At 33.5% G+C, this 25,785-nt stretch overlaps 1 long non-coding RNA gene across 1 annotated transcript in view; it reads left to right on the plus strand.

Moving 5' to 3' along the window:
- Nucleotides 1–1,596: 1,596 nt before the first annotated feature.
- Nucleotides 1,597–25,785, plus strand: part of LOC142352264 (uncharacterized) — a 31,347-nt gene continuing 7,158 nt past the window's right edge. The window contains exon 1 of the long non-coding RNA XR_012760996.1: nt 1,597–2,421. This is a non-coding gene — a long non-coding RNA (uncharacterized LOC142352264). The remainder of the gene's footprint in view (nt 2,422–25,785) is intronic.

Genomic DNA, 25,785 nt, shown 5'->3' on the forward strand with positions numbered 1-25,785 from the left:
TACCATACAAACAGACAACTCGACTTCTACAAAAACCACAACAAAAACACAACTTTACAATTCTCAGATAATATTGAACTGAGCAGATCAGTCCGTGAGCAATTCTGTGATTATGGGTTGTCCCATAGAACAATGTATGACAATCAACTGGGATTTTTTGAGGAGGATAGGGAACTTAATATTCTCTGGTGTGTGTTTGCCGAGTATGACAATTTGCAGGAGCAGAAAACTGATCTGGTATGTGACGATTGGGAAAATGGGTCATTGACAGAGAGTATTGTTGCAAGTAAAGAAGAAGAAAACGCACTTGACCTCAAGTTTGTCAGCACAAATTGTGACAAGGCAGTCACCTGTTCGTGTTTTTGTACAGAAACTGGACAAGATACAATGAAAGAAGTACAGGGAACATCGACTGTTGAAAATACTTCTCAAGCCGGTCGTTTGACAGTGTAATTGAAACAGCAAGTGAAATGCGTGAAAACAAAAATTCTAAGTGAATTGGCTGAAATCTGAGAAGCAGTGAGATTGGTTTTCTGTTCATGTCCATTTTTGAGAGAGCGATAAAAGTAGGTATAAAAAATTTCACTTAGCCAGCAAATTTCTTTCGATCACGTGCGGCATTTTCAAAGCAGTTTTGTTTAAAACTCCATTTTATTCAGTTAGAGCTCTTTTGTCTTGATTAGCTAAACTAGTAATACGGCAATAGGAAGCATCATGATCATCTGACGCAAATATCAATCTTCAAGATTCAATTTGATCCATTTTTAGAAATTAGAGAATTCTTTAGTTGAAAATAGCTTTACAACCTTTTTTGCCCTTTGATGTAACTGATGTTTGTTTTGAGTTGTTTTTGTTAACTCTACTTCTGGCCTATGTTTGTTCGTTTTTTAGCTAATTTGCCTGTTTTCATTTTGTGCTTCTCGCTATGAAGTTCGTAGAAATTATTGTAAACCTGTTCAAATTTGGGTTATTGTTTTGGTCACGCCGAAGCAGGAAGTGGACCATAAAATGAGTGGAAAATATATTTGAATATGTTTTAAGAAAATTAAATTATGGTTTTCAACTTGCTAATGAATTTTCGATTTTTAATAGTGTTTAATGCTCATTTTTAACCGCAGAACATAATTGGAATAGTGACTGATCTCAGTGGTTTTCTTTAGAAGTATAAGTGAACCTATTGAATGCTTTCAGTGGATACCTAATAGTTTTAATGAGTTCATGTTTTTAGATTTAAATGTGTTTCTGATCTCTTCCCCTCTCGATCTTATTGTTCGTTCGAATTATAGTTGCATTCTAGTCTCAGCAAGGACGGGTCCCATCTGGTTTCTAGTAAAGCTTTAGTTTATTTGCTCAGTTTAGGTTTTATCTGGTGATCTGTAGAGTTTGTTACTAAGTTTTTTTTCACAAAACTAAAAAGAGTTTTGTCCCTGATTATTGTCTGTTATTTTTTTGTTGTTTGTCTTTTAGGCTCATTAATGGCAGGACTTATCGGCCCTGTAATACGACGTTATTTAATTCAATTAGTGGTTTGAATTGATCGCAATTTTTAAATTGATACTCCAATCATTTTTCAACAGAATGTGAAGTTTCCGTTCTCCTACTCATTTGGCAAATACTGATCCGAAATGTGGATGATCGGGGTCAACATATTATGTGCAAACGCACATTAACGAGCCCCCTTGTTGATATCTGAATTTTGATTCTGTACTTGTCATCTGGTATATCTAAAAAGGTTGCCTCGCAAGAGGGTTCTCTCCTGGGCTATGTTTAGTAATAACTATGCTTTGGATTCATTTAGTAAAATTTAGCATCAAAACGAAATTTATGTATCTAAATCTGTTCATTTTGTGCCATTTGACCATTCCTATTATTTGCAGGCGTTCAAAATGGATGAACATACTACTATGTTTGGTGTCGTGTAGATAACATGTACATACGCACGGACGTTTCAAATGATTTCACGCCATAATTGATAGATTATAACTAGCAAAAGTTACCAGCTATCTTGCAAATTAAGGGCTTACGCTTACTGCGTTCTCTAGAGCACGTATAGACGCTTTTGCTCGCATATATGAAGCTTATCTTATAATTTGATTGTTGGAACCGTAAATGCAAACAGAGTTCATAAATGGTGTGTTGTAACAGCTAACTGTGACATTTAGTTTTGAATGAGATAGATTTACAAACTTTGTTGATTCGTTGCCTTTATTACCATCTATAAGATGGTCATTCTGCAACACATTTACAAATAATTTGTTCTAACAATGTGGATTTGTATTAAATAGATTCTGTTTGAAACCTACTGTACCATCAAATTCTTTCTTTCGCTTTATGATTCCAAAACAACCTCACTTCGTTCAAATCTTCAAGAAATACTTTCCAAAATTGCTGTTAATTTGTTGGATTTGATCACTTATTGATGTTCTCTGATCTTGTTACATTGTTTTTAACTCTAAAACTTTCACTGAAAACTTAGATGATAACTTCATCTAAGAAAAAATTTCTTTCACGAATCAAAATTAAATTTGATTTCGTGTTCAATAAATCAACAAACACATTTTCTGTTTTAAGGATATTCCGAGTATGAATCAACTTCTTGGGATTGAATTCTTTCCTGATTCTTTTCTATTTTAAGGTATGTTGTAGGAACAAAAGTAGATTTTTTTCTTCCTTAATCCTTCTATCGGATAACATTCAAAAATTTTACAAGTTTTCAATCTGCTCAACTTCCGGCCTTGCCAATTCTGATGGGGCCAAATTCCTATTTAAACATAGCAGCCACTTACTACCTCTTCTAACATGAAATGCAATTTCCGTAAAAACAATGTTTTTAATGATTGAGTTCAGAAATTGCCTATCCTACTATTACAAAAAATCAAAAATTAAACTATCAATACGCCACAAATAAATGCAACTAATTGTAATTATGCTCTTTTTCCACACATCTTTTTTGAACCGGAAAAAACTTTTTCTCGAAAAAAGCCAATTTAGAAATCCGCTCTCTGATGAAATTAATAAGAAAAATTTTGATACTGAAAACCAATGGTTTTAACTCAAATTATCAGCTGTACTGTCCTCTACCCAGTACAACGCTCAAGCGCGCGCAGGTTACAAAAAAATGTGTTCTGATACACGACCTTGCTATCTAAAAATTTCATGTCAGTCATGGGGGGGGAGTAAAAGTTTGTGGTTTCTAAGTCGAGATGGAGAAGGCGGCGCGTTGGAAAAATAATAGATCCTAAATTTCTGAACATAAAACCTCGCGACTTGTTTTTTAGGACAGTAATAAACAGTCTTATCATTTATTGCTCCGATTAATTAGCAGACTTAAACAGGGACCTGTATTAATTTCATACCTGTCCTATATCAGTGTGCTCTATGGGTAAACAAAATGGTTTAAGATTTTCAGCTTTGTTAATATTTAATTCAATTTTTTGGTACAATCGTTTTCTAAATGTCTTGTCTGAATAACCAACCTAATTTTTTTAAGTAAGCTGGAATAAACTCGCTTTTTAGAAATGATAAAAGGACTAAACGGGTTTGCAAAATTGCTGAGTAGACTAAACCAATTCACCGTGTGAAGAGCAATTGTTGAGATTTCTGGAAGTAGTTATTGTTTTCGCAACTCCCTCCCCCACTTTGGTGTTTCTGCGCCCAAAAGCGATAGGCTCACTCCGCTTAAAGTTTTCAACATCAAGAGCCATTTCGTCGCCAGCGGTTTGAAGCTATTCATCTGATAAGCAACAAACACACCAAGTTTAGCGGTTTAAAAATAGTCGAGTTAGTATGTTTTGAAGATGTTTTTGTAACTATGTCGCCATATTCCTACCGTTGCTTTTGAATTTGTATAAAAATTCGATAAGATAAAATTTTTCGTCACTTGCTACATGTAGTGAAACATATATTCTAGACTTTTGGTTGCTCATATTTGGTTGCGACTTCTTGTCAGATGTTTTTGGGAAAGAGTAACTCTCAGGTTTTTGGCGGTAGTTTTAATCATCAGCAAATGTCATGCTTTTCTTGAGTTCCCAAGGTCATTGGGAACATGCTCCAAGAAGGAGGGCAGGGGTTGGAGATCATCTTGATTGTCGTTTGATCCGATATCCTTGAAACTATATAATTGGAATGAAAAGACTGTAAGGGCAATAACATCAAAGGGGGTGGATGTAGCTCATGTTGCCTAAGACCGAATCGAAAAATTTAAATTAAAAAACTACGGGGAAAAAACCCGTGCGAGGCCGGCGACCGGACGCACGAACGAGCCGTAAGCCGTTTTTACTTTGGCAACTCGTACTTACCGTCTCGTCCAGGGGATGTTTCCACAACTCTTCCAAGGGGCCAGATTCCTCTCGGCGTCAAGTCCTTGAGTACCCACACAACATCTCCTAATTTCAGAGGAGGCTGGTTGTTGTCTGTCCATATACGTCTCTTGAGTAATGTCGGCAGGTACTCCTTAATCAAACGCCGCCACACGTGGTTCATCAACTGCTGCACGTGCTTCCAGTTCTGGCTGCTGGTCTCCAAAGTTTCCGGGTGGCAAGGAACTGTAAGGGCGTTGAATGAGGAAATGGTTAGGAGTGAGTGGTTCTTCGTTTTCAGGCTGATCAGCAACGTTTGTCAAGGGTCTGGAGTTCAGGATTGCTTCGACTTCTACCATTATTGTCTCAAAGATGTCGAAGGAGAGGCGCTTAGATCCTAGAATGATTAAGAGTGTCCTTTTGGCGCTGTGAATCAATCGCTCCCACACGCCACCGAAATGAGAGCCGTATGGTGGGTTAAATTTCCATGTGGCTTTGACTGCAGCTAGGGCTTTATAAATCTTGTCTTTGTCTAAAGCCTTAACCGACTTCTTCAGCTCTTCGGAGGCGCCAACAAATGTTTTTCCGTTATCGCTGTACAATAAAATAGGTTGGCATCTTCGGCAGGTGAATCGTCGATATGCATTGAGGAAGGTGTCTGTATTTAAATCTGGACATGTTTCTAAATGGACTGCTCGCGTAACGAGGCATGTAAAAATAAGTCCATAATGTTTCTCGATTTTGCCTTGTTTGTCCTCAATATAAAACGTGCCAAAAAAGTCCAGTCCTGTGTTGGCAAACGGAAATTTGGTTTCTTCTGTGGGGAAGCCGAAAGCAGGAAGTGGGGCCATTATTGGTTGTATATTTTGAGTGTCAAAACGGCGACACAGAAAACATCGGTATTTTATTGAAAGTAGTGTTTTTCGAAGTCCAATGACGTAGTAGCGTTGTTGTACGAATGCTTTGACCGGTTCTGTTGCTTGATGGGCACAAATTCTGCGCGCATGTTCAAGTCATAGTCTCGCAATCTTTTCCTTTGCGTCCAAGATTATTGGACATTTTTCGATCTCCAATTCTGTTGGAGCAAATAGGAGACGGCCACTAGAACGTAGGAGTCCGTTTTGGTCAATTATTGGATTTAAGTTTCTCAATTTGCTCTTGGCGTCTAATTTTTGTGTTCTTTTTAATGCGTTGATTGTTGAGGAAAAAGCATTGTTTTGAGACAACTTCAGCAGAAAATTTTGAGATAAACAAACATCATCTTTTGTGTATTGGCTTTTGTCGGAACGATTATTCTTAGCTCTGTAAATAAAATTGAAGACAGTTGCGAGGGTTAAAAGTAGCTTATTCCATGTTGAAAAGCGGTTTGGGTCTAGAACAGGTTTGATTGGTGTTTTTGTTTTTCTGGTTACGGCACCTACGGTTGAAATCTTTTTCAAATCTTTCCAAGAACTTTCAGTGTTTGGCAAAAATTGTGGTGCTGTAAGCCATTTCGGGGGGATTTCTGATGGCTCAAGGCCACGCGTTCCATGGTCGGCTGGATTAAAATTAGTTGGGACATGATTCCACTCATCAGTTTTAGTTGTTTTCTTAATTTCTTCGAGTCGATTTGAGACGAAAACGTTTTGTTTCTTAGTTGAACTGATCCAATCTAAGACAACACGACTATCAGTCCACAAGTAGAATTTTTCAAATTTTAATGTCATTTCGGTTTCTATCAATGTGCGGAGGCGTGTACCTAAAACGGCTGCTTCGAGTTCTAATTCTGGCACACTAATTTGTTTTATTGGTGCAACTTTGCATTTTCCAAGCAGAAAGGATGTTTGAAAGGTTTCTTCCTGTTTTTGGGTGCGAATGTAAGCAACTGCTGACAATGCAACGGTTGAGTCGTCAACAAAGACATGGAGCTGGTGATTGTTTTCCTGATTCGTTGAGAAGTTCAACCATCTGGGGATTTCGATATCAGGCATTGCAAAGTAACTATCGAGCACTTTTTGTAGGTTGGAATGAAGTTCTACGGGAAGTGGTTCATCCCATTTCTTGCCTAGCTTCCAGACTTGTTGTAAAAGCATTTTGATTCTAATTGTTAGCGGGGACAAAATTCCTAGGGGATCGAAAATTGTTGATACTAAGGTGAACATTTTCCTTTATGTATACTCACTTGCGTTTCGGGGAAATTGTTCTAATGTCTTCATTAGAAAACAGTCAGTTCTGGTATTCCATTTCTGACCGAGGACTCTATTGATCTCTTTCAGTTCATCTCGATCTTCTTGCTCAATGAATCTTAGGGCTTCATATTTGTTTGACACCAATTTTGTCAAGCGAAAGCCACCTTTATGAAGGCTATCTTTAGTCTGATTAATAGTTTCAATTGCTTCTTCTATAGACGGCAAAGAATGGATATAGTCATCCATATAAAAATGGTTCTTTATTGCATTAACTGCTTTTGGAAATTCAATTGCATTATCTTCTGCGCAACGGTTCAGAACGAAAATTGCACAAAATGGGGAGCAGGTTGCTCCAAAAATTAATCTGGTGAACTGGTATTGGTTAACTATCTCTTCATTGGGCCAGAGAAAGCGTAATGGAGATTGGTCCTCATGCCTTATTGCTATCTGCATGAACATGCCTTCGATATCAGAGAGAATGGCAACTGGGTTTTCACGAAATCTCAGAAGAATTCCTACCTCAGAAGTTGTTCAGCAAATCTGGTCCTGTTATCAAATTGGAGTTCAAAGATTGTCCTCTAAACTTGGCCGCAGCATTTGCTACTCTGCGCACTTTTCCGGGCTTGTTTGGATTAACCACCGGGTGATGAGGCAATTACCAAATTTTCTCGGGCTCTGGCTGCTGCATTTCAACTGGCTTGACATAAAATTTTTGAAGATCTGTAGTGAGAGTTTGCTCATACAACTCTTTCAATTGCAGGTCATTACTGAGTCGCTTCTGAAGACGTTTCAGCTGGCTGAGAGCTGCAAAATAATTATTTTCAATTCTCAATGGTTTTTTCCAAGGCAGTCCAATTTCGTACCTCTCACCATTGTAGCTGATTGTCTTGTTCAATATATCAAGGGCTTCCTTGTCAACGGGATTTGTAGATTCACGCTTCGGTTGAGTTCCTTCGGCTTCAATTTTCCAGAATTGCTCAAGCAATTCATCGAGAGGCTGATCGTCGGAGCTTCTTCGTGATACGTGGTACACGTACTGTTTCTGCTGGTGAGACCGTTGTTTGGGTTGCTTTTGCACTCTTTCATACTCTCCAGCTAGGGTCCATCCAAGCCTTTACGCCGAATGGCTGGTTTTTAGTTGCCGGGATGACTTCAACTGGGTGTGTGAAAGCAACAGTGTTTGTTCCCAAAAGGGCACCGATTTTGCCTTCAGCTATTTCTGGGAATTGAGTGTGACGCAGTTCTTTGAATGCATCGCAAAGCTGGTTGAGTTCAAATGTATTAGCTGGTGCTACAATTGAACAAGGAGTGCTATAAGTGGTTGTAATTTGAAACTTTTGATCCAAATTTTCGTAGGGTGCAACTGTCACTTGTTCAGAAATTTTTGAAAGTGGCATATCATGCTCTGTGTTAAGATACTGAAGCGTAGTGGCTTCTTGATCTTCGCATGGAAGAGCAAAGAACTCTGTGATTTTTTCAAGTATGAAAGTAAATTGGCTTCCTGGATCAATCAGAGCGTACGTATCGAAAGCTTTATTGCCGTTTAGAAAAGATACTGGGATAAGTTGAAGTTGTTCGAACCATTCTTTTGGTGTAGATTGTAGATGATTCACGCTAAAACTTTGGTTGGCATTGTTCAAATTAGCGCGCTGAAATTGATTCTGATTTTTGTTTGCAAAAGACTGTCCGTAGCGGCTCTTTTGTGATTTGGATGAGGCGCTTGCGTTGTTGTTACTTCCTGGTTCACATTGCTGTTTGACAAGCTGTTGTGCTTGGATGGTAACGCTTGTAACTGTGGAATTGCTGGTGGCAAAAGCAGCTGGTGGACGCTTGATAATTTTACCAGGGTCATGCAGTGTTGTGTGGTGGTATCCGCTGCATGTTTGGCAGCGTTTTGTTGATGGGCAGTTTTGCATCTTGTGTTTATTGCTCAAACAGTTCGAGCAAAGATTGCTCTTGCTTACAATGTCAAATCGCTGGTTCGGGCTGCATTTTTGGTAATCGGGACAGGTCGCTAGTATATGGTTTCCTCGACATTTTTCGCAAGAATGCTTTGGTTGATTTGAGTTGTTTAGGGGTGGAAATGGTGGAGCGCTAGGTGGTTTCACATTACCGCTACTGCTTATTGCTGTTGACTGATTTAGGTTAGTCGGCTGTGCTGGAAAGCCTGAATTTTGGGTACTTAAATTTCTTGCGTGATTAAGGCTGTTGTTCAAATTTCCAGAGATACCTAAGTTGTTTCTACGAAGGTTATTTTGCTGGAAGTTTTCGCGGTTTATCTTATCGTACACATGTGCTTGAACTTCTAACCATTTCTGAAATTCAACTAACGTAACTGGTGTTTCGATTGATGTAACGGTGTGCTCGGTCCATTTGAGGAGGATGTTATGCGGGACCTTTTCTTTAGCTTTTTTCATAAGTGTTGAGCTCTGTAGGTCCGCTGTGTATCCCAGGTATTGGAAAGCTTGCACTAAACGTTTCAAGAACAAAGCAAAGGCCACAAATTTTGGTTGTTATAGTCATTAGTTGATTTCCAGTTTTCCAATTGATTTGTGAAGGCGTTCACCACTATTGTAGGATCACCAAAATACGACATTAGTTCGTTTAAAGCTGTGCTATAATAAGCAGGATCACACGAATAAGCTTGGATTACATCTTTTGCTTTGCCAGTAACTGCATTTTGCAAGTAGGTGATACGATGTGTGTCGGTGATACTGGTGTTGTTATGTACGAGGCAAAAAAAGTTATTTATCTTTTCGTGGTACTTCAATGGGTTGCCATTAAAGTTTTGAATTGTAAGAGGTGGTAACTTTATTGAGTGTTTACTTGTTGGATTCTGCCAATATGGAGCTGTGTTTGAGGTCCACGGTAAAGAATTGATTTCAAACGAAGGGTTTTTGAACCTTTCATTTGATATTGGATTTAATACGCTAGAAAATTGATGTGAATGTGGTAATTGTGGCTGGGAATTTTGCTCTACTGAAGGCAGTGCTTGTGGGGGAAACGTTGAGATTGAAGGAGCAATTGGAACACTTTCAGTTATTGTTTTTGAATAGGCGGTTTGTTGAACACCGAATGGGCTGACAGGCTCAATGCCTACAGTATTGACTTGTGACTGTGGCTGGAATTGAGTAAAATTTCCAGGTAAAAACTTATTCTCTGCGTTTTTCGATTCCTGTCTATTATGCAATGGTAAAGAAAATATGTTGGATGTTTGAAAATTGTTTGCGTTTTGGCAGGGATTTTCGGAGAAGTGATTAAAATTTGTTATTGTGTTACTCAGTTCAATTGGTTCTTTTGTCTGTTGCGGATCAAAGTCTAGATTCTGTGCGTTTTCTTGACTAAAATATTTGACAGAGCTGGGATTCCTTCAGCGGGGATTGTGTGTTCCTTGGTATTGGGAACAACCAGTGCTTTTTGGTTCAAACGTTTGAGTCTGAAACCGTTCCTCGGCGACATCTCGAGAAAATTCAGATAACATGTTTTTTGACTGTAATTTATTATTAAGGTTTTCCTGAGGAAAACGGTTGTGAAAGTTGTTTTGCGTGCTTACAAAAATAAGCGGCTGGATTGAATCATTGTCTGCTTTAAACTGCTGCTGGTTGACTGTAAAATTATCAAAAGCAGATAACGTTGTATCACTGAGAGCAAAACGATCGGGAGTTTTTGCGACGGTCGTCTCAGGATTCGCAAAATTTTTCTCCGAGTGTTTTACTTCTGTTTTGGAATCAACTTTGTTATCGGTGTTAATTGGTCTGAATAAACTTGTTGTACTCATTCCAATAGAAACGGGATTCTCCTTTGAAAAACTTTGACAACATTGGTTTGGTCCTGTGGCATTCAGACAAAAACAGTTATGGTTTCTCCGGTCTCGGTGGTAAAGGTGGTGCTTTGTTGGAGAATGATGAACGTTCTGGGTTGCTTGCTTCTGGAATCTCGTTCATTGATGGTGAACATCTCCGTGAGGTTGGATATCTGGCAGTCGTATGAGTTGTTACACTGACATCATCGCGTATCCTAGTTGAAGATTGGCTGAGTAGTCCATCGTCATCTAAACTGTCAATTTCGTGTTCAAATTTCTCTAGACGTGACAGAAGGTTTGAATGTCGTTCCATGACAGATGAAGTGCTGCTGGAGTTCGGAATTTCTTTTAACACGGCATCAAGTGTTGTTTTCAGCTCGTCAACATTTGCTTTTGCTTTATTGATGAGCAGGGTGAGTGATCTGAAACTCTTTCGCTGATCGATTGCAGTTTGTAAGAGGTCCAGCTTGCTTTCCAAACTCAGCTCTGCAATTTTGAATTTGTTTAACGCGTACTGAGAACTTTCACTGTTCTTCTTTGTCATCTTGCTCTTGTTGGTCTTTTTCGTACTAACAGGTAAAAAAAAACGGCTTCGAAACCGGAGCGACGCAAATTTCAAAGTTGAAAAACAATGTATATGACACTGTAAGGCTAATCAGCCCAGTTTTCGTTGTTTAAAATACGACGCAACTTTTCTGAAAAATAGAATCCTAGTGGTTTTTTTGTACTAAATCTAGCTTGTTTTATCTAAAAAAAAAGAATAACCGTTTGCGCGCGCTTGTTTCGTTATTACAATAGACACGACCAAATAATTGCTAAAACTTGGAGAAATCAAAATTTTCTTATTAGTAGAATAAGTGTATGGCTTTTGAATGGTTTTTGTTACGAACTTTTACAAGGGCTAACGCTTTTTTTTTGAAAAAGGAGTAATAAATGTTACTGCTTAGACCCTGTGTTGAAAAAATTTGAAAATTTTGTTTTTTATTGCGCTGCGAATAGGCAACGTGAGCTACAGACAAGCAGACAAGACAACTCAATTTGTACTGGAGCTCGTTTGAAATTCTTTCCTCTTAAAATGAACTGCTTGCTTCTTGATTTCTTTTCAAAACTTTTGAAAATTTTACTTTGAAAATTCCCTCCGCTCCTGTAATTGCTGACAGTGAGTTTTGAAGATCATCTACTATGGTAACTACTGACACCAAAATACTCTCTCCTTCTATTTGGTGACTACTGAGACCAACAAAAGGGCAAAGGGACTTCTTTCGGCGACTTCTAAGACCGCGGACAAAAAGGAAGAGACGTTTGAGTTATCCAACTCAAAAGAAGTATTTGTGTGAGCAAATTTAAGTGGGGAAATATTTCGAGCTTTTGATTTTCTTGCTTTTGATCTAAAGAAAAGGGAGTTCTTAATTTTTACTCTTTTTTCGTTTTTCTCTAAGTTGTTTTCAGTGCATACTACCCCATTAACTAAGCGCGCGGCTAGTAGTATGCAAAAATTGAAAGCAAAAATGTGATTGTCTGGTTTTCTTAAGAATAAAGATTTGCAAAAATGATAAAACTTATATACCAGCTTGTTTTGAAGTAAACTGAGGGGGTGCGATCAACAGGTTTACTGGGACTAATAAGTGTTTTAACCAAAACTTTGGTAAAACGTTTTTAATTTTTTTTTGGAGTGAAAGAAGCAGTTTTGCCAATTTTATGTTGCCTCTTTACTAAATGTAAAATCGAAAAAATAATTTTGAAGCTTGTATTATAAAAAACTGGGGGTTCAATGAAAAGGTCTTCTTAGATCTACTAATTGTATCTATCAAAACGTCAAGAAAACTTTTTTTTGTGAGTTTTTTGAGTCTAAGAAGCAATTTTGCAAATTTTATGTTGCCTCTTTATTGAAATGCAAAATGGATAAACTAACTTTGACGCTTGTTTTGTAACAAACTGAAGAGGCTCAATGAATAGGTTTTCTTGGATCTACTAATTGTTTATAAGAAAATTTCAAGAAAACGTTTTTTGAATTTTTTAAAGTCAAAGATGAAATTTTGATAAATTCAAGTTGTTTCTTTTCTAAAATGTTAAATTGATAAATTAACTTTAAAGCTCGAATTATAGCAAACTGAGGGGGCCCAATCAATAGATTTTCTTGGATCTACTAATTGTTTATATCATACTCTCAAGAAAACGTTTTTTGGATTTTTAAAGTCAAAGATGAAATTTTGCTAAACTCAAGTTGCTTCTTTTCTAAAATGTTAAATTGATAAACTAACTTTAAAGCTCGAATTATAGCAAACTGAGGGGGTCCAATCAATAGGTTTTCTTGGATCTACTATTAGTTTTTATCATAACGTCAAGAAAACGTTTTTTGAATTTTTAAGGTCAAAGATGCAATTTTTGACAAATTCTCGTTGTCTCTTTGCTAAAAAGCAAAACCCATAAACTAACTTTAAAACTTGTATTATAGCGAACTGAGGGGGCCCAATCAATAGGTTTTCTTGGATCTACTAATAGTTTATATCATAACGTCAAGAAAACGTTTTTTTGAATTTTTAAAGTCAAAGATGCAATTTTGCCAAATTCTCGTTGTCTCTTTGCTAAAAAGCAAAGTCCATAAACTAACTTTAAAACTTGTATTATAGCAAACTGAGGGGGCCCAATCAATAGGTTTTCTCGGATTTATTAAAAATTTTCCATTAAAATGTTGGAAAAACGTTTTTTGATTTTTGACCCTCTAAAAAGCACTTTTGCGACTTTTTCGTTTTTTGTGCAAAAATTTTACATAAACAACTAGACTTTAAAAAAAGTCATTTTAAGGTCCAACTGAGGTGTTCTATTCAACTACTAATTTTACTGTTATGTAGATTTTTTGCAACAAATTCAGAAAAATGTTGTTGAATTTTTCTGATCCAAAAAAGGCTATATCGTTTTTTCGTACAATCTATGTTTTTTGCTGCTAAATGCTGACATGTGGTTTCTCATGGCTATTTCTTTCATAAAGCATCGACAAAAGCTCGCTGGGGAACAATTTTCATGATTTTGAGATTTTTGTCGCAAAAAAAATTCAAGTTTTTTTTGGATACGTCTAACCGGGAAAGGGACTTCTGAGGTGACGTCTGGGACCTCGGGCTATCATCTCTTGGCGACGTCTGCAACCAAAAAAAAAGTCAGGCCTTCTTGATCGGGTGACGTCTGGAACCCTTGAAAAAAAAATCTCGTCTTTGGTGACGTCTGAGACCAAAAAAAATCGTCTTGCTGTTCTCAATCTCCAGCTGTTCCAGTTTGTCCCCTGCCTGTGAAAAAAACTTTGGAACCCGACTTAGTCTGTTCGTTTCGTGGTTTCCGAAAATGAGCAGAACGTTTAAGCTATTTCCGGTATCAGTTCCAACCCTACTCTCCGTTTGTCACATTTTCTGCTTGTGACTGGTGGTCAGATAGGCCCTTTTGTTCGGACAATCTTGGTACGGTTTCTTTGTCTTTGGTTGGGGGGGGGGGTGATGTTACCCTCTTTGCTTAAAAAAAATTCAAAATTCCGTTTCAGAAGGTGGACTATGTTTCTTAATCACGGAGGTAGGTCTCCAATTTATGTAGTGAAACATATGTTCTTTTGAGACTTTTGAGACTTATGAGACTTTTGGTTGCTCATATTTGGTTGCGACTTCTTGTCAGATGTTTTTGGGAAAGAGTAACTCTCAGGTTTTTGGCGGTAGTTTTAATCATCAGCAAACGTCATGCTTTTCTTGAGTTCCCAAGGTCATTGGGAACACTACAGATCAATTTGCCACAGATCAGACACTACAGGATATCTTTAAGTATTCGAGTTCAACGTGAGTAGTATATCGTAAGCACAGCTGGGGGGGGGGGGGGTAAAAGGATGTACCTATGTATTAACATTAGGTATAGCCTATTTTCGTCCAATTTCCAAAGATGTACCTAAAAAATGAGTGAGAACAATAGACCTGTCATCTTATCGTAATTAGCAAAGGGGTAATTATCTTAATTACCCCAGGGAAATGCATCCAGTTTTCCGCTTTAATGCACTTCAGCTAATCTTATCTACTTAACAAAATTCATCTGCAGAACTTTTACTTTCAAACTTTTCATTTACGAATAACTTTTTCGATTATCAATTTTTTTTAATTTTCGATTATTAATGAAGTTTTGTTTTCAATAATTTCAAATTATTGGAATTTTTTCGCAAAAGCTTCTTAAAAGTTTATTTGAAAATTTAATATTTTTTTTCAATTTTTTTACTCATGATGTGAAAGCATGCAAGAAACCGTTTTTTTATTTTCTTTTGGTAGTTTCTGTTTTGTTTTCTCGGTAGTTTCAGTTTCAAAAACCCGAAACCGTTAAAAAAAAATTGTATATAAAGTTGTTCTAATAATCGGTTGAAATTTTTTAACACAGATTTCAATGAAAAATACTAAAACACAGAAAACCATCACTGAAAATTGTTTTGTTCTTTTTTCGTAGTTTCAGATTCTAAACCTCAAACTAAAAATTTTTTTTTGGTCGAAAATGTATACTACAGTACAACTTTAGAGGGTATTTTTCGAAGTGAAGTTCAATGGTGGTAATTTCACGGTCAATTATAGATTATATGTTTGGGATTTTTGTAGTTTTAGTTTCTCAAACCTCAAACTACAAAAATAGTTTTTATCGAGAATGGTATGCTATATCAACTGTCTATATCTTGTTTTTAAACAAAGCATTTGATAGTGACTTCTTTAACTCCTAGAAGTTACACTTTTTGGTTTTTTCTGAAGTTTCAGCTTCTGAAACCTGAAACCTCAAATTATTTTTTTTTGAATTGTTTGTTACAGTACATCTTTATAGCGTAATTTTTAGCGCAGAATCCAATGGGCATAATTTAAAAGTCGTGAAAAGAGGACAATTTTGTAATTTTTGAAGTTTTAGATTCTGAAACTTGAAACCAAAAAAGTTTGTTAAAAAATACTCAATTCTTCTAAAAAATACCCTATTCTTGAAAAAATGAAAAAAACCCATTTCATGCCAAAAAATACCTAATTCTTGGCAAAAAATACCCAATTCTTGCCAAAAACACCCAATTGTTGTCCAAAAATAGCCAATCGTTGTCAAAAAATACCCAGTTATTGCCAAAAATTACCCAATTATTGCCGAAATACCCAATTCTTGGCAAAAAATTCCAAATTCTTGAACAACAAACACACCATTATTGTGAAAAATGCCCAACTATTGCCAACAGATCCCAGGTCTTGGTGAAAAACACCCAATTCGTGGCTGAAAATATCCAACTATTGTCAAAAACACCCAAATGTTACCAAAAACATCAAACTGTTGCCAAAAAAACAATTCTACACCAAGAACATCTGTTTCTAGTCATGAGTTACACAATTCTTAGCAAAAATACCCATTTATCATCAAAATCTACAAATTTTTTGCCAAAAATACCTAATTCCTGCGAAAAGGAACCCAGTTCCAGTAAAAACATCCGAATACTTGCCACACAGAGACACAAGTCTTGCCAAAAAAAAAAACAATTTTTACCACAAAATAGCGAAATCTTGTCAAAAATACCCAAATTGTAACCAAAATAATAAAATTTTATCAAATATTTATCTAAAATATATCAAAAATTAGAAAATCTTGCAATCATCCGTTTTTCTCTAATTTATCAACAATCCAATTATTTAGTGACCTTAAAACATCAACTTTTGAGATAATCTTAGTAGTATGCAAAAATTGAAAGCAAAAATGTGATTGTCTGGTTTTCTTAAGAATAAAGATTTGCAAAAATGATAAAACTTATATATCAGCTTGTTTTAAAGTAAACTGAGGGGGTGCGATCAACAGGTTTACTGGGACTAATAAGTGTTTTAACCAAAACTTTGGTAAAACGTTTTTAATTTTTTTTTGGAGTGAAAGAAGCAGTTTTGCCAATTTTATGTTGCCTCTTTACTAAATGTAAAATCGAAATAATAATTTTGAAGCTTGTATTATAAAAAACTGGGGGTTCAATGAAAAGGTCTTCTTAGATCTACTAATTGTATCTATCAAAACGTCAAGAAAATTTTTTTTTGTGAGTTTTTTGAGTCTAAGAAGCAATTTTGCAAATTTTATGTTGCCTCTTTATTGAAATGCAAAATGGATAAACTAACTTTGACGCTTGTTTTGTAACAAACTGAAAATGCTCAATGAATAGGTTTTCTTGGATCTACTAATTGTTTATAAGAAAATTTCAAGAAAACGTTTTTTGAATTTTTTAAAGTCAAAGATGAAATTTTGATAAATTCAAGTTGTTTCTTTTCTAAAATGTTAAATTGATAAATTGACTTTGAAGCTTGAATTATACCAAACTGAGGGGGCCCAATCAATAGATTTTCTTGGATCTACTAATTGTTTATATCATACTGTCAAGAAAACGTTTTTTGGATTTTTAAAGTCAAAGATGAAATTTTGCTAAATTCAAGTTGCTTCTTTTCTAAAACGTTAAATTGATAAACTAACTTTAAAGCTCGAATCATAGCAAACTGAGATGGCCCAATCAATAGATTTTCTTGGATCTACTAATTGTTTATATCATATTGTCAAGAAAACGTTTTTTGAATTTTTAAAGTCAAAGATGAAATTTTGCTAAATTCAAGTTGCTTCTTTTCTAAAATGTTAAATTGATAAACTAACTTTAAAGCTCGAATTATAGCAAACTGAGGGGGTCCAATCAATAGGTTTTCTTGGATCTACTATTAGTTTTTATCATAACGTCAAGAAAACGTTTTTTGAATTTTTAAGGTCAAAGATGCAATTTTTGACAAATTCTCGTTGTCTCTTTGCTAAAAAGCAAAACCCATAAACTAACTTTAAAACTTGTATTATAGCGAACTGAGGGGGCCCAATCAATAGGTTTTCTTGGATCTACTAATAGTTTATATCATAACGTCAAGAAAACGTTTTTTTGAATTTTTAAAGTCAAAGATGCAATTTTGCCAAATTCTCGTTGTCTCTTTGCTAAAAAGCAAAGTCCATAAACTAACTTTAAAACTTGTATTATAGCAAACTGAGGGGGCCCAATCAATAGGTTTTCTCGGATTTATTAAAAATTTTCCATTAAAATGTTGGAATAACGTTTTTTGATTTTTGACCCTCTAAAAAGCACTTTTGCGACTTTTTCGTTTTTTGTGCAAAAATTTTACATAAACAACTAGACTTTGAAAAAAGTCATTTTAAGGTCCAACTGAGGTGTTCTATTCAACTACTAATTTTACTGTTATGTAGATTTTTTGCGACAAATTCAGAAAAGTGTTGTTGAATTTTTCTGATCCAAAAAAGGCTATATCGTTTTTTCGTACAATCTATGTTTTTTGCTGCTAAATGCTGACATGTGGTTTCTCATGGCTATTTCTTTCATAAAGCATCGACAAAAGCTCGCTGGGGGACAATTTTTATGTTTTTGAGATTTTTGTCGCAAAAAAAATTCAAGTTTTTTTTGGATACGTCTAACCGGGAAAGGGACTTCTGAGGTGACGTCTGGGACCTCGGGCTATCATCTCTTGGCGACGTCTGCAACCAAAAAAAAGTCAGGCCTTCTTGATCGGGTGACGTCTGGAACCCTTGAAAAAAAATCTCGTCTTTGGTGACGTCTGAGACCAAAAAAAATCGTCTTGCTGTTCTCAATCTCCAGCTGTTCCAATTTGTCCCCTGCCTGTGAAAAAAACTTTGGAACCCGACTTAGTCTGTTCGTTTCGTGGTTTCCGAAAATGAGCACAACGTTTAAGCTATTTCCGGTATCAGTTCCAACCTTACTCTCCGTTTGTCACATTTTCTGCTTGTGACTGGTGGTCAGATAGGCCCTTTTGTTCGGACAATCTTGGTACGGTTTCTTTGTCTTTGGTTGGGGGGGGGGGGGGGTGATGTTACCCTATTTGCTTAAAAATATTCAAAATTCCGTTTCAGAAGGTGGACTATGTTTCTTAATCACGGAGGTAGGTCTCCAATTTATGTAGTGAAACATATATTCTAGACTTTTGGTTGCTCATATTTGGTTGCGACTTCTTGTCAGATGTTTTTGGGAAAGATTAACTCTCAGGTTTTTGGCGGTAGTTTTAATCATCAGCAAACGTCATGCTTTTCTTGAGTTCCCAAGGTCATTGGGAACACTACAGATCAATTTGCCACAGATCAGACACTACAGGATATCTTTAGGTATTCGAGTTCAACGTGAGTAGTATATCGTAAGCACAGCTGGGGGGGGGGGGGGGGGGGGGGTAAAAGGATGTACCTATGTATTAACATTAGGTATAGCCTATTTTCGTCCAATTTCCAAAGATGTACCCAAAAAATGAGTGAGAACAATAGACCTGTCATCTTATCGTAATTAGCCAGGGGTAATTATCTTAATTACCCCAGGGAAATGCATCCAGTTTTCCGCTTTAATGCACTTCAGCTAATCTTATCTACTTAATAAAATTCATCTGCAGAATTTTTACTTTCAAACTTTTCATTTACGCATAACTTTTTCGATTATCAATTTTTTTTAATTTTCGATTATTAATGAAGTTTTGTTTTCAATAATTTCAAATTATTGGAATTTTTTTGCAAAAGCTTCTTAAAAGTTTATTTGAAAATTTAATATTTTTTTTCAATTTTTTTACTCATGATGTGAAAGCATGCAAGAAACCGTTTTTTTGGCATTTTCTTTTGGTAGTTTCTGTTTTGTTTTCTCGGTAGTTTCAGTTTCAAAAACCCGAAACCGTTAAAAAAAAATTGTATATAAAGTTGTTCTAATAATCGGTTGAAATTTTTTAACACAGATTTCAATGAAAAATACTAAAACACAGAAAACCATCACTGAAAATTGTTTTGTTCTTTTTTCGTAGTTTCAGATTCTGAAACCTCAAACTAAAAATTTTTTTTGGTCGAAAATGTATACTACAGTACAATTTTAGAGGGTATTTTTCGAAGTGAAGTTCAATGGTGGTAATTTCACGGTCAATTATAGATTATGTGTTTGGGTTTTTTGTAGTTTTAGTTTCTCAAACCTCAAACTACAAAATAGTTTTTATCGAGAATGGTATGCTATATCAACTGTCTATATCTTGTTTTTAAACGAAGCATTTGATAGTGACTTCTTTAACTCCTAGAAGTTACACTTTTTGGTTTTTTCTGAAGTTTCAGCTTCTGAAACCTGAAACCTCAAATTATTTTTTTTGGAATTGTTTGTTACAGTACATCTTTATAGCGTAATTTTTAACGCAGAATCCAATGGGCATAATTTAAAAGTCGTGAAAAGAGGACAATTTTGTAATTTTTGAAGTTTTAGATTCTGAAACTTGAAACCAAAAAAGTTTGTTAAAAAATACTCAATTCTTCTAAAAAATACCCTATTCTTGAAAAAATGAAAAAACCTATTTCAAACCAAAAAATACCTAATTCTTGGCAAAAAATACCCAATTCTTGCCAAAAACACCCAATTGTTGTCCAAAAATAGCCAATCGTTGTCAAAAAATACCCAGTTATTGCCAAAAATTACCCAATTATTGCCGAAATACCCAATTCTTGGCAAAAAATTCCAAATTCTTGAACAACAAACACACCATTATTGTGAAAAATGCCCAACTATTGCCAACAGATCCCAGGTCTTGGTGAAAAACACTCAATTCGTGGCTGAAAATATCCAACTATTGTCAAAAACACCCCAATGTTACCAAAAACATCAAACTGTTGCCAAAAAAAAACAATTCTACACCAAGAACATCTGTTTCTAGTCATGAGTTACACAATTCTTAGCAAAATACCCATTTATCATCAAAATCTACAAATTTTTTGCCAAAAATACCTAACTCCTGCGAAAAGGAACCCAGTTCCAGTAAAAACATCCGAATACTTGCCACACAGAGACACAAGTCTTGCCAAAAAAAACCAATTTTTACCACAAAATAGCGAAATCTTGTCAAAAATACCCAAATTGTAACCAAAATAACAAAATTTTGTCAAATATTTATCTAAAATATATCAAAAATTAGACAATCTTGCAATCATCCGTTTTTCTCTAATTTCTTATCAACAATCCAATTATTTAGTGACCTTAAAACATCAACTTTTGAGATAATCTTTTGTAAAGACGAATCTTTTCAGGTGATCGATATAAGTTTAATGATCACAAATTTGTCACGAATTTTTTGCTATTGTACAGAATTAATCGTTAAAACTCAATCATAATAATTTAACAATTACGTCCTACTATCTTCTCAATTAAGAACAATTACGTAACCATTTTTTGTAAGAGGGCCACTGACCTCTTTGGAACAAAATTTACTCCAGCTACGTCATATGATTGCTGCAATTAGGGATACCTATGTATTGTATGGGGTCACTGAACTCATGTGAACAAAAAATAATCCTTACTATTTACCTTATTATTCCTATTTTATCAAAGCATGCACAGCTCACGTGCTTGAAGTCTTACTCATAGTATTGTAATAATTACGTCACTATTGCGTCATAATGATGTCATTTTTATTGTAGTGCACAAACAAAAATTCAACTCATTGCGCTTATTTTTGTTCTCTTCAACAACTTAGCTATAGTTTTAATCTCCTTTTCCTACAAACCTAAGTTTTCAGTTATAAACCTTTCAGTGGAGATTCTTCATCTCTAGGATATCTTCCTATTTCCCATTCCAGGTAAGTCACCTCTAATATAGAATATGAAAACAGACCAAAAAAAAGAATAATGGGCTATTATAATCATCGTACTCATTCGCAAATAGCATATTATTTCTTCAGAGAGAAAGTTTTTTTCAATATCTGTATTTTCAATTTATTTAGGAATAATGTCGTCACCTAAAAAAGGCTGGAATAATGAATATCAAATCTGTGAAATTGAACGAAAATCTTAAGGCCCACTTCTTCTTCCCCGATTTCAATGATGATGTAGCAGTTATAAAGGAGAGGAAGACGTGCTTCGGCTGGGTAGCTGAACCTCCATTCTCCATTCCGAGGCAGCTTCTAGTCTTCATTATAGCAATCGAGAATTTGCCAGAAGTCTCTGTTCCATACAAACAGACAACTGTAGACTTCTACGAGAACCACATCGAAAACAAAACTTTACAAGTCTCAGACAACATGGAACTGAGCAGATCAGTCCGTGCACAATTTTGTGACTATGAGTTGTCCTATAGACCAATGTATGAAATCATTGATTTTTTGACGAGGAGAGAGAACTTAAATTCCTCTGGTGTGTGTCTGACGAGTATGACAAGTTGCAGGAGCAGAAACCTGATCGGGATTGTTACGAGTGGGAAAATGGGTCATTGACAGGGAGTATTATCGCAATTATAGAAGAAGAGAACGCACTTGATCCCAAGTTAGACAACAAAAATTCTGACCAGGCAGTCCCTTTTGCGTGCTTTTCTACAGACACTGGACAAGATGCATTGAAAGAAGTACAGGGAGCATCGAGTGTTGAAAATACTTCAATGAAGTCTGCCAGAACCATCCTTAGTACAGTACTCAATGATTATACAGATTACCAAGATCATTTTTTATCCAATGAAGCAAGTGAAAAAATATCTGAAAAAACTTCCCTCAGATCTGAGCAACCAGCGTCTTGTACACAAAAGACTGTCAAGAGAAGGGCTCCTGCTGTCAATAACCCTGAAAGAGTGGGAAGTAAAAATTTAGATGGTGATGAAAACGAAGACAACATGTGTCCTCCATCGTGCAAAATGAGACGAGCTGCTGAGTTGTATAGTAACTAAAATAACAGGCTGAGAAGTTATTTCTGACTGATTATCTGTTTGTATTTGCGGTATAATTTCAGATGCAAAAACTATTATTTCCTGAGGTGACTAATTGACTGTTTAATTTTTAATATTCTCTTTTTACACTCAGAAAAAACTGAATTTCATGTATGCTTTTGAATTGATACTTTGATAATATAATTTATTTGAGTTTTACAAATGCATTTTCGAAATTAACTTTTATTCAAAGTTCAGTTTTGAATTAAAATTTATGTCAAAAATTGCCTGTTTTTGTAATACTTGTTTTTTTCTCAAAAATGGCGGTTAACGACGAAAAAGGCTTGTTTTCATAAAATGTTTTTTCAAAAACGTGGGTTTTTTTGGCTTCTTCAATGAACTCCCGGCAGCTGATACTGGATGATGCAAAGCGATTACAGTGACAATTTCGAACAAACTCCAGCAGCAATTCTTCCCATCAGAATATCGCAGTAAGCGTGCTGCCTTTGATAATAGATTACCTGGTCATTTGAAAGAAGATTTTTTGGCAGGAATTTTTAGAAATAGATACTCATACAAACCTTTAAGTATAGAATTTACAGTTTTTTTAAAAAAAAGTTGAAAACCTTTTGCATAATTTTTACTGTTTTGAAAAAAATATTCTTTTACTATCCCATTTTTTTCAAAAAAGTCGCCTTTTTACAAAAGGTTTCTCTTTTCATTTTTCCATTTGTCAGTTTTTTAAATTTTATAATGTGAAGTTTTGAATTGAATCATTTTTTTTAAATGAAAATCTTTTTTACTAAAATGATTTTTTAAAAAAAATTGTTGTGTTTTACACACTGTTTTTAAACAAAAATGTAAATCTTGATGTTTTTTTATTTTTTATTTTTCCTTTTTTTCTAATTATTAATTTTTTTATGTAAAAATTTAAATTTAATTAATTTTGTTTTTGAAAAAACAAAGTTTTACTAGAATAATTTTTCTTTCAAAAATGCCGTTTTTTACATAAGGTTTTTAACAAAAAATGCAACTTGTGCTGTTTTTTATTTTTTTATTTTTCCTTTTTTCTGTTTTTGAATTTTTTTATGTAAAATTTTAAATTTTTTTTCGAAAAATTTTGTTTTATTAAAAAAAATTTCTTTCAAAAATGCCGTTTTTTACATAAGGTTTCTAACAAAAAATTCAACTTGTGTTGTCTTTTATTTTTCTATTTTTCCTTTTTTCTGTTTTTCAATTTTTTAATGTAAAATATGAAATTTAATTAATTTCCTTTTTGAAAAAACAAGTTTTACTGGAATATTTTTTTTTCAAAAATGCCGTTTCTTACATAAGGTTTTAAACAAAATATGCAACTTGTTTTGTTTTTTATTTTTCTATTTTTCCTTTTTTCTGTTTTTGAATTTTTTAATGTAAAATATGAAATTCAATTAATTTCCTTTTTGAAAAAACAAGTTTTACTAGAATAGTTTTTTTTTCAAAAATGTCGTTTTTTACATAAGGTTTTTAACAAAAAGTGCAACTTGTGTTGTTTTTTGTTTTTCCTTTTTTCCTTTTTTTCTGTTTTTGATTTTTTTAATGTAAAATATGAAATTCAATTAATTTCCTTTTTGAAAAAACAAGTTTTACTAGAATAGTTTTTTTTTCAAAAATGTCGTTTTTTACATAAGGTTTTTAACAAAAAATGCAACTTGTGTTGTTTTTTGTTTTTCCTTTTTTCTGTTTTTGAATTTTTTAATGTAAAATTTTAATTTTAAATAATTTTTTTTTGAAAAAACAAGTTTTACTAGAATAATTTTTCTCTCAAAAAAGCCGTTTTTTACATAAGGTTTTTAACAAAAAATGCAACTTGTGTTGTTTTTTATTTTTCTATTTTTCCTTTTTTCTGTTTTTGAATTTTTTAATGTAAAATATGAAGTTCAATTAATTTCCTTTTTGAAAAAACAAGTTTTACTAGAATAGTTTTTTTTTTTCAAAAATGTCGTTTTTTACATAAGGTTTTTAACAAAAAATGCAACTTGTGTTGTTTTTTGTTTTTCCTTTTTTCTGTTTTTGAATTTTTTAATGTAAAATTTTAATTTTAAATAATTTTTTTTTGAAAAAACAAGTTTTACTAGAATAATTTTTCTCTCAAAAAAGCCGTTTTTTACATAAGGTTTTTAACAAAAAATGCAACTTGTGTTGTTTTTTATTTTTCTATTTTTCCTTTTTTCTGTTTTTGAATTTTTTTAATGTAAAATATGAAGTTCAATTAATTTCCTTTGTGAAAAAACAAGTTTTACTAGAAAAATCTTTTTTTTCAAAAATGTCGTTTTTTACATAAGGTTTTTAACAAAAAATGCAACTTGTGTTGTTTTTTGTTTTTCCTTTTTTCTGTTTTTGAATTTTTTAATGTGAAATTTTAATTTTAAATAATTTTTTTGAAAAAACAAGTTTTACTAGAATAATTTTTCTCTCAAAAAACCGTTTTTTACATAAGGTTTTTAACAAAAAATGCAACTTGTGTTGTTTTTTTTATTTTTCGTTTTCTTCTGGTTTCGAATTTTTTTATGTAAATTTTAATTTTTTTTGAACAAACAAGTTTTACTAGAATAATTTTTTTTCAAAAATGCCATTTTTTTACATAAGGTTTTTAACAAAAAGTGCAACTTGTGTTGTTTTTTTTATTTTTCGTTTTCTTCTGGTTTCGAATTTTTTTATGTAAAATTTAATTTTTTTTGAACAAACAAGTTTTACTAGAATAATTTTTTTTTCAAAAATGCCATTTTTTTACATAAGGTTTTTAACAAAAAATGTAACTTGTGTTGTTTTTAATTTTTCTATAATTCCTTTTTTCTGTTTTTGAATTTTTTAATATAAAATATGAAATTCAATTAATTTCCTTTTTGAAAAAACAAGTTTTACTAGAATAGTTTTTTTTTCAAAAATGTCGTTTTTTACATAAGGTTTTTAACAAAAAGTGCAACTTGTGTTATTTTTTTGTTTTTCCTTTTTCTGTTTTTGAATTTTTTAATGTAAAATTTTAATTTTAAATAATTTTTTTTTGAACAAACAAGTTTTATCAGAATAATTTTTCAAAAAGCCGTTTTTTACATAAGGTTTTTAACAAAAAATGCAAATTGTGTTGTTTTTTATTTTTCTATTTTTCCTTTTTTCTGTTTTTGAATTTTTTAATGTAAAATATGAAATTCAATTAATTTCATTTTTGAAAAAACAAGTTTTACTAGAATAGTTTTTTTTCAAAAATGTCGTTTTTTTACATAAGGTTTTTAACAAAAAATGCAGCTTGTGTTGTTTTTTGTTTTTCTTTTTTCTGTTTTTGAATTTTTTAATGTGAAATTTTATTTTTAAATAATTTTTTTTGAAAAAACAAGTTTTACTAGAATAATTTTTCTCTCAAAAAAGCCGTTTTTTTACATAAGGTTTTTAACAAAAACTGCAACTTGTGTTGTTTTTTTTATTTTTCTATTTTTCCTTTTCTTCTGGTTTCGAATTTTTTTATATAAAAATTAATTTTTTTTGAACAAACAAGTTTTACTAGAATAATTTTTTTTTCAAAAATGCCGTTTTTTCTACATAAAGTTTTTAACAAAAAATGTAACTTGTGTTGTTTTTTATTTTTCTATATTTCCTTTTTTCTGTTTTTGAATTTTTTAATATAAAATATGAAATTCAATTAATTTCCTTTTTGAAAAAGCAAGTTTTACTAGAATAAATTTTCTTTCAGAAATGTTGTTTTTTACATAAAGTTTTTTATCAAAAAATGCTATTTTTGTTTTTTATTTTTCTATTTTTTCAGTTTTTGAATTT

Source organism: Convolutriloba macropyga, chromosome 13, assembly GCF_964194025.1.
Source record: "Convolutriloba macropyga chromosome 13, txConMacr16.3, whole genome shotgun sequence".
NCBI classification, from domain to species: Eukaryota; Metazoa; Xenacoelomorpha; order Acoela; family Convolutidae; genus Convolutriloba; species Convolutriloba macropyga.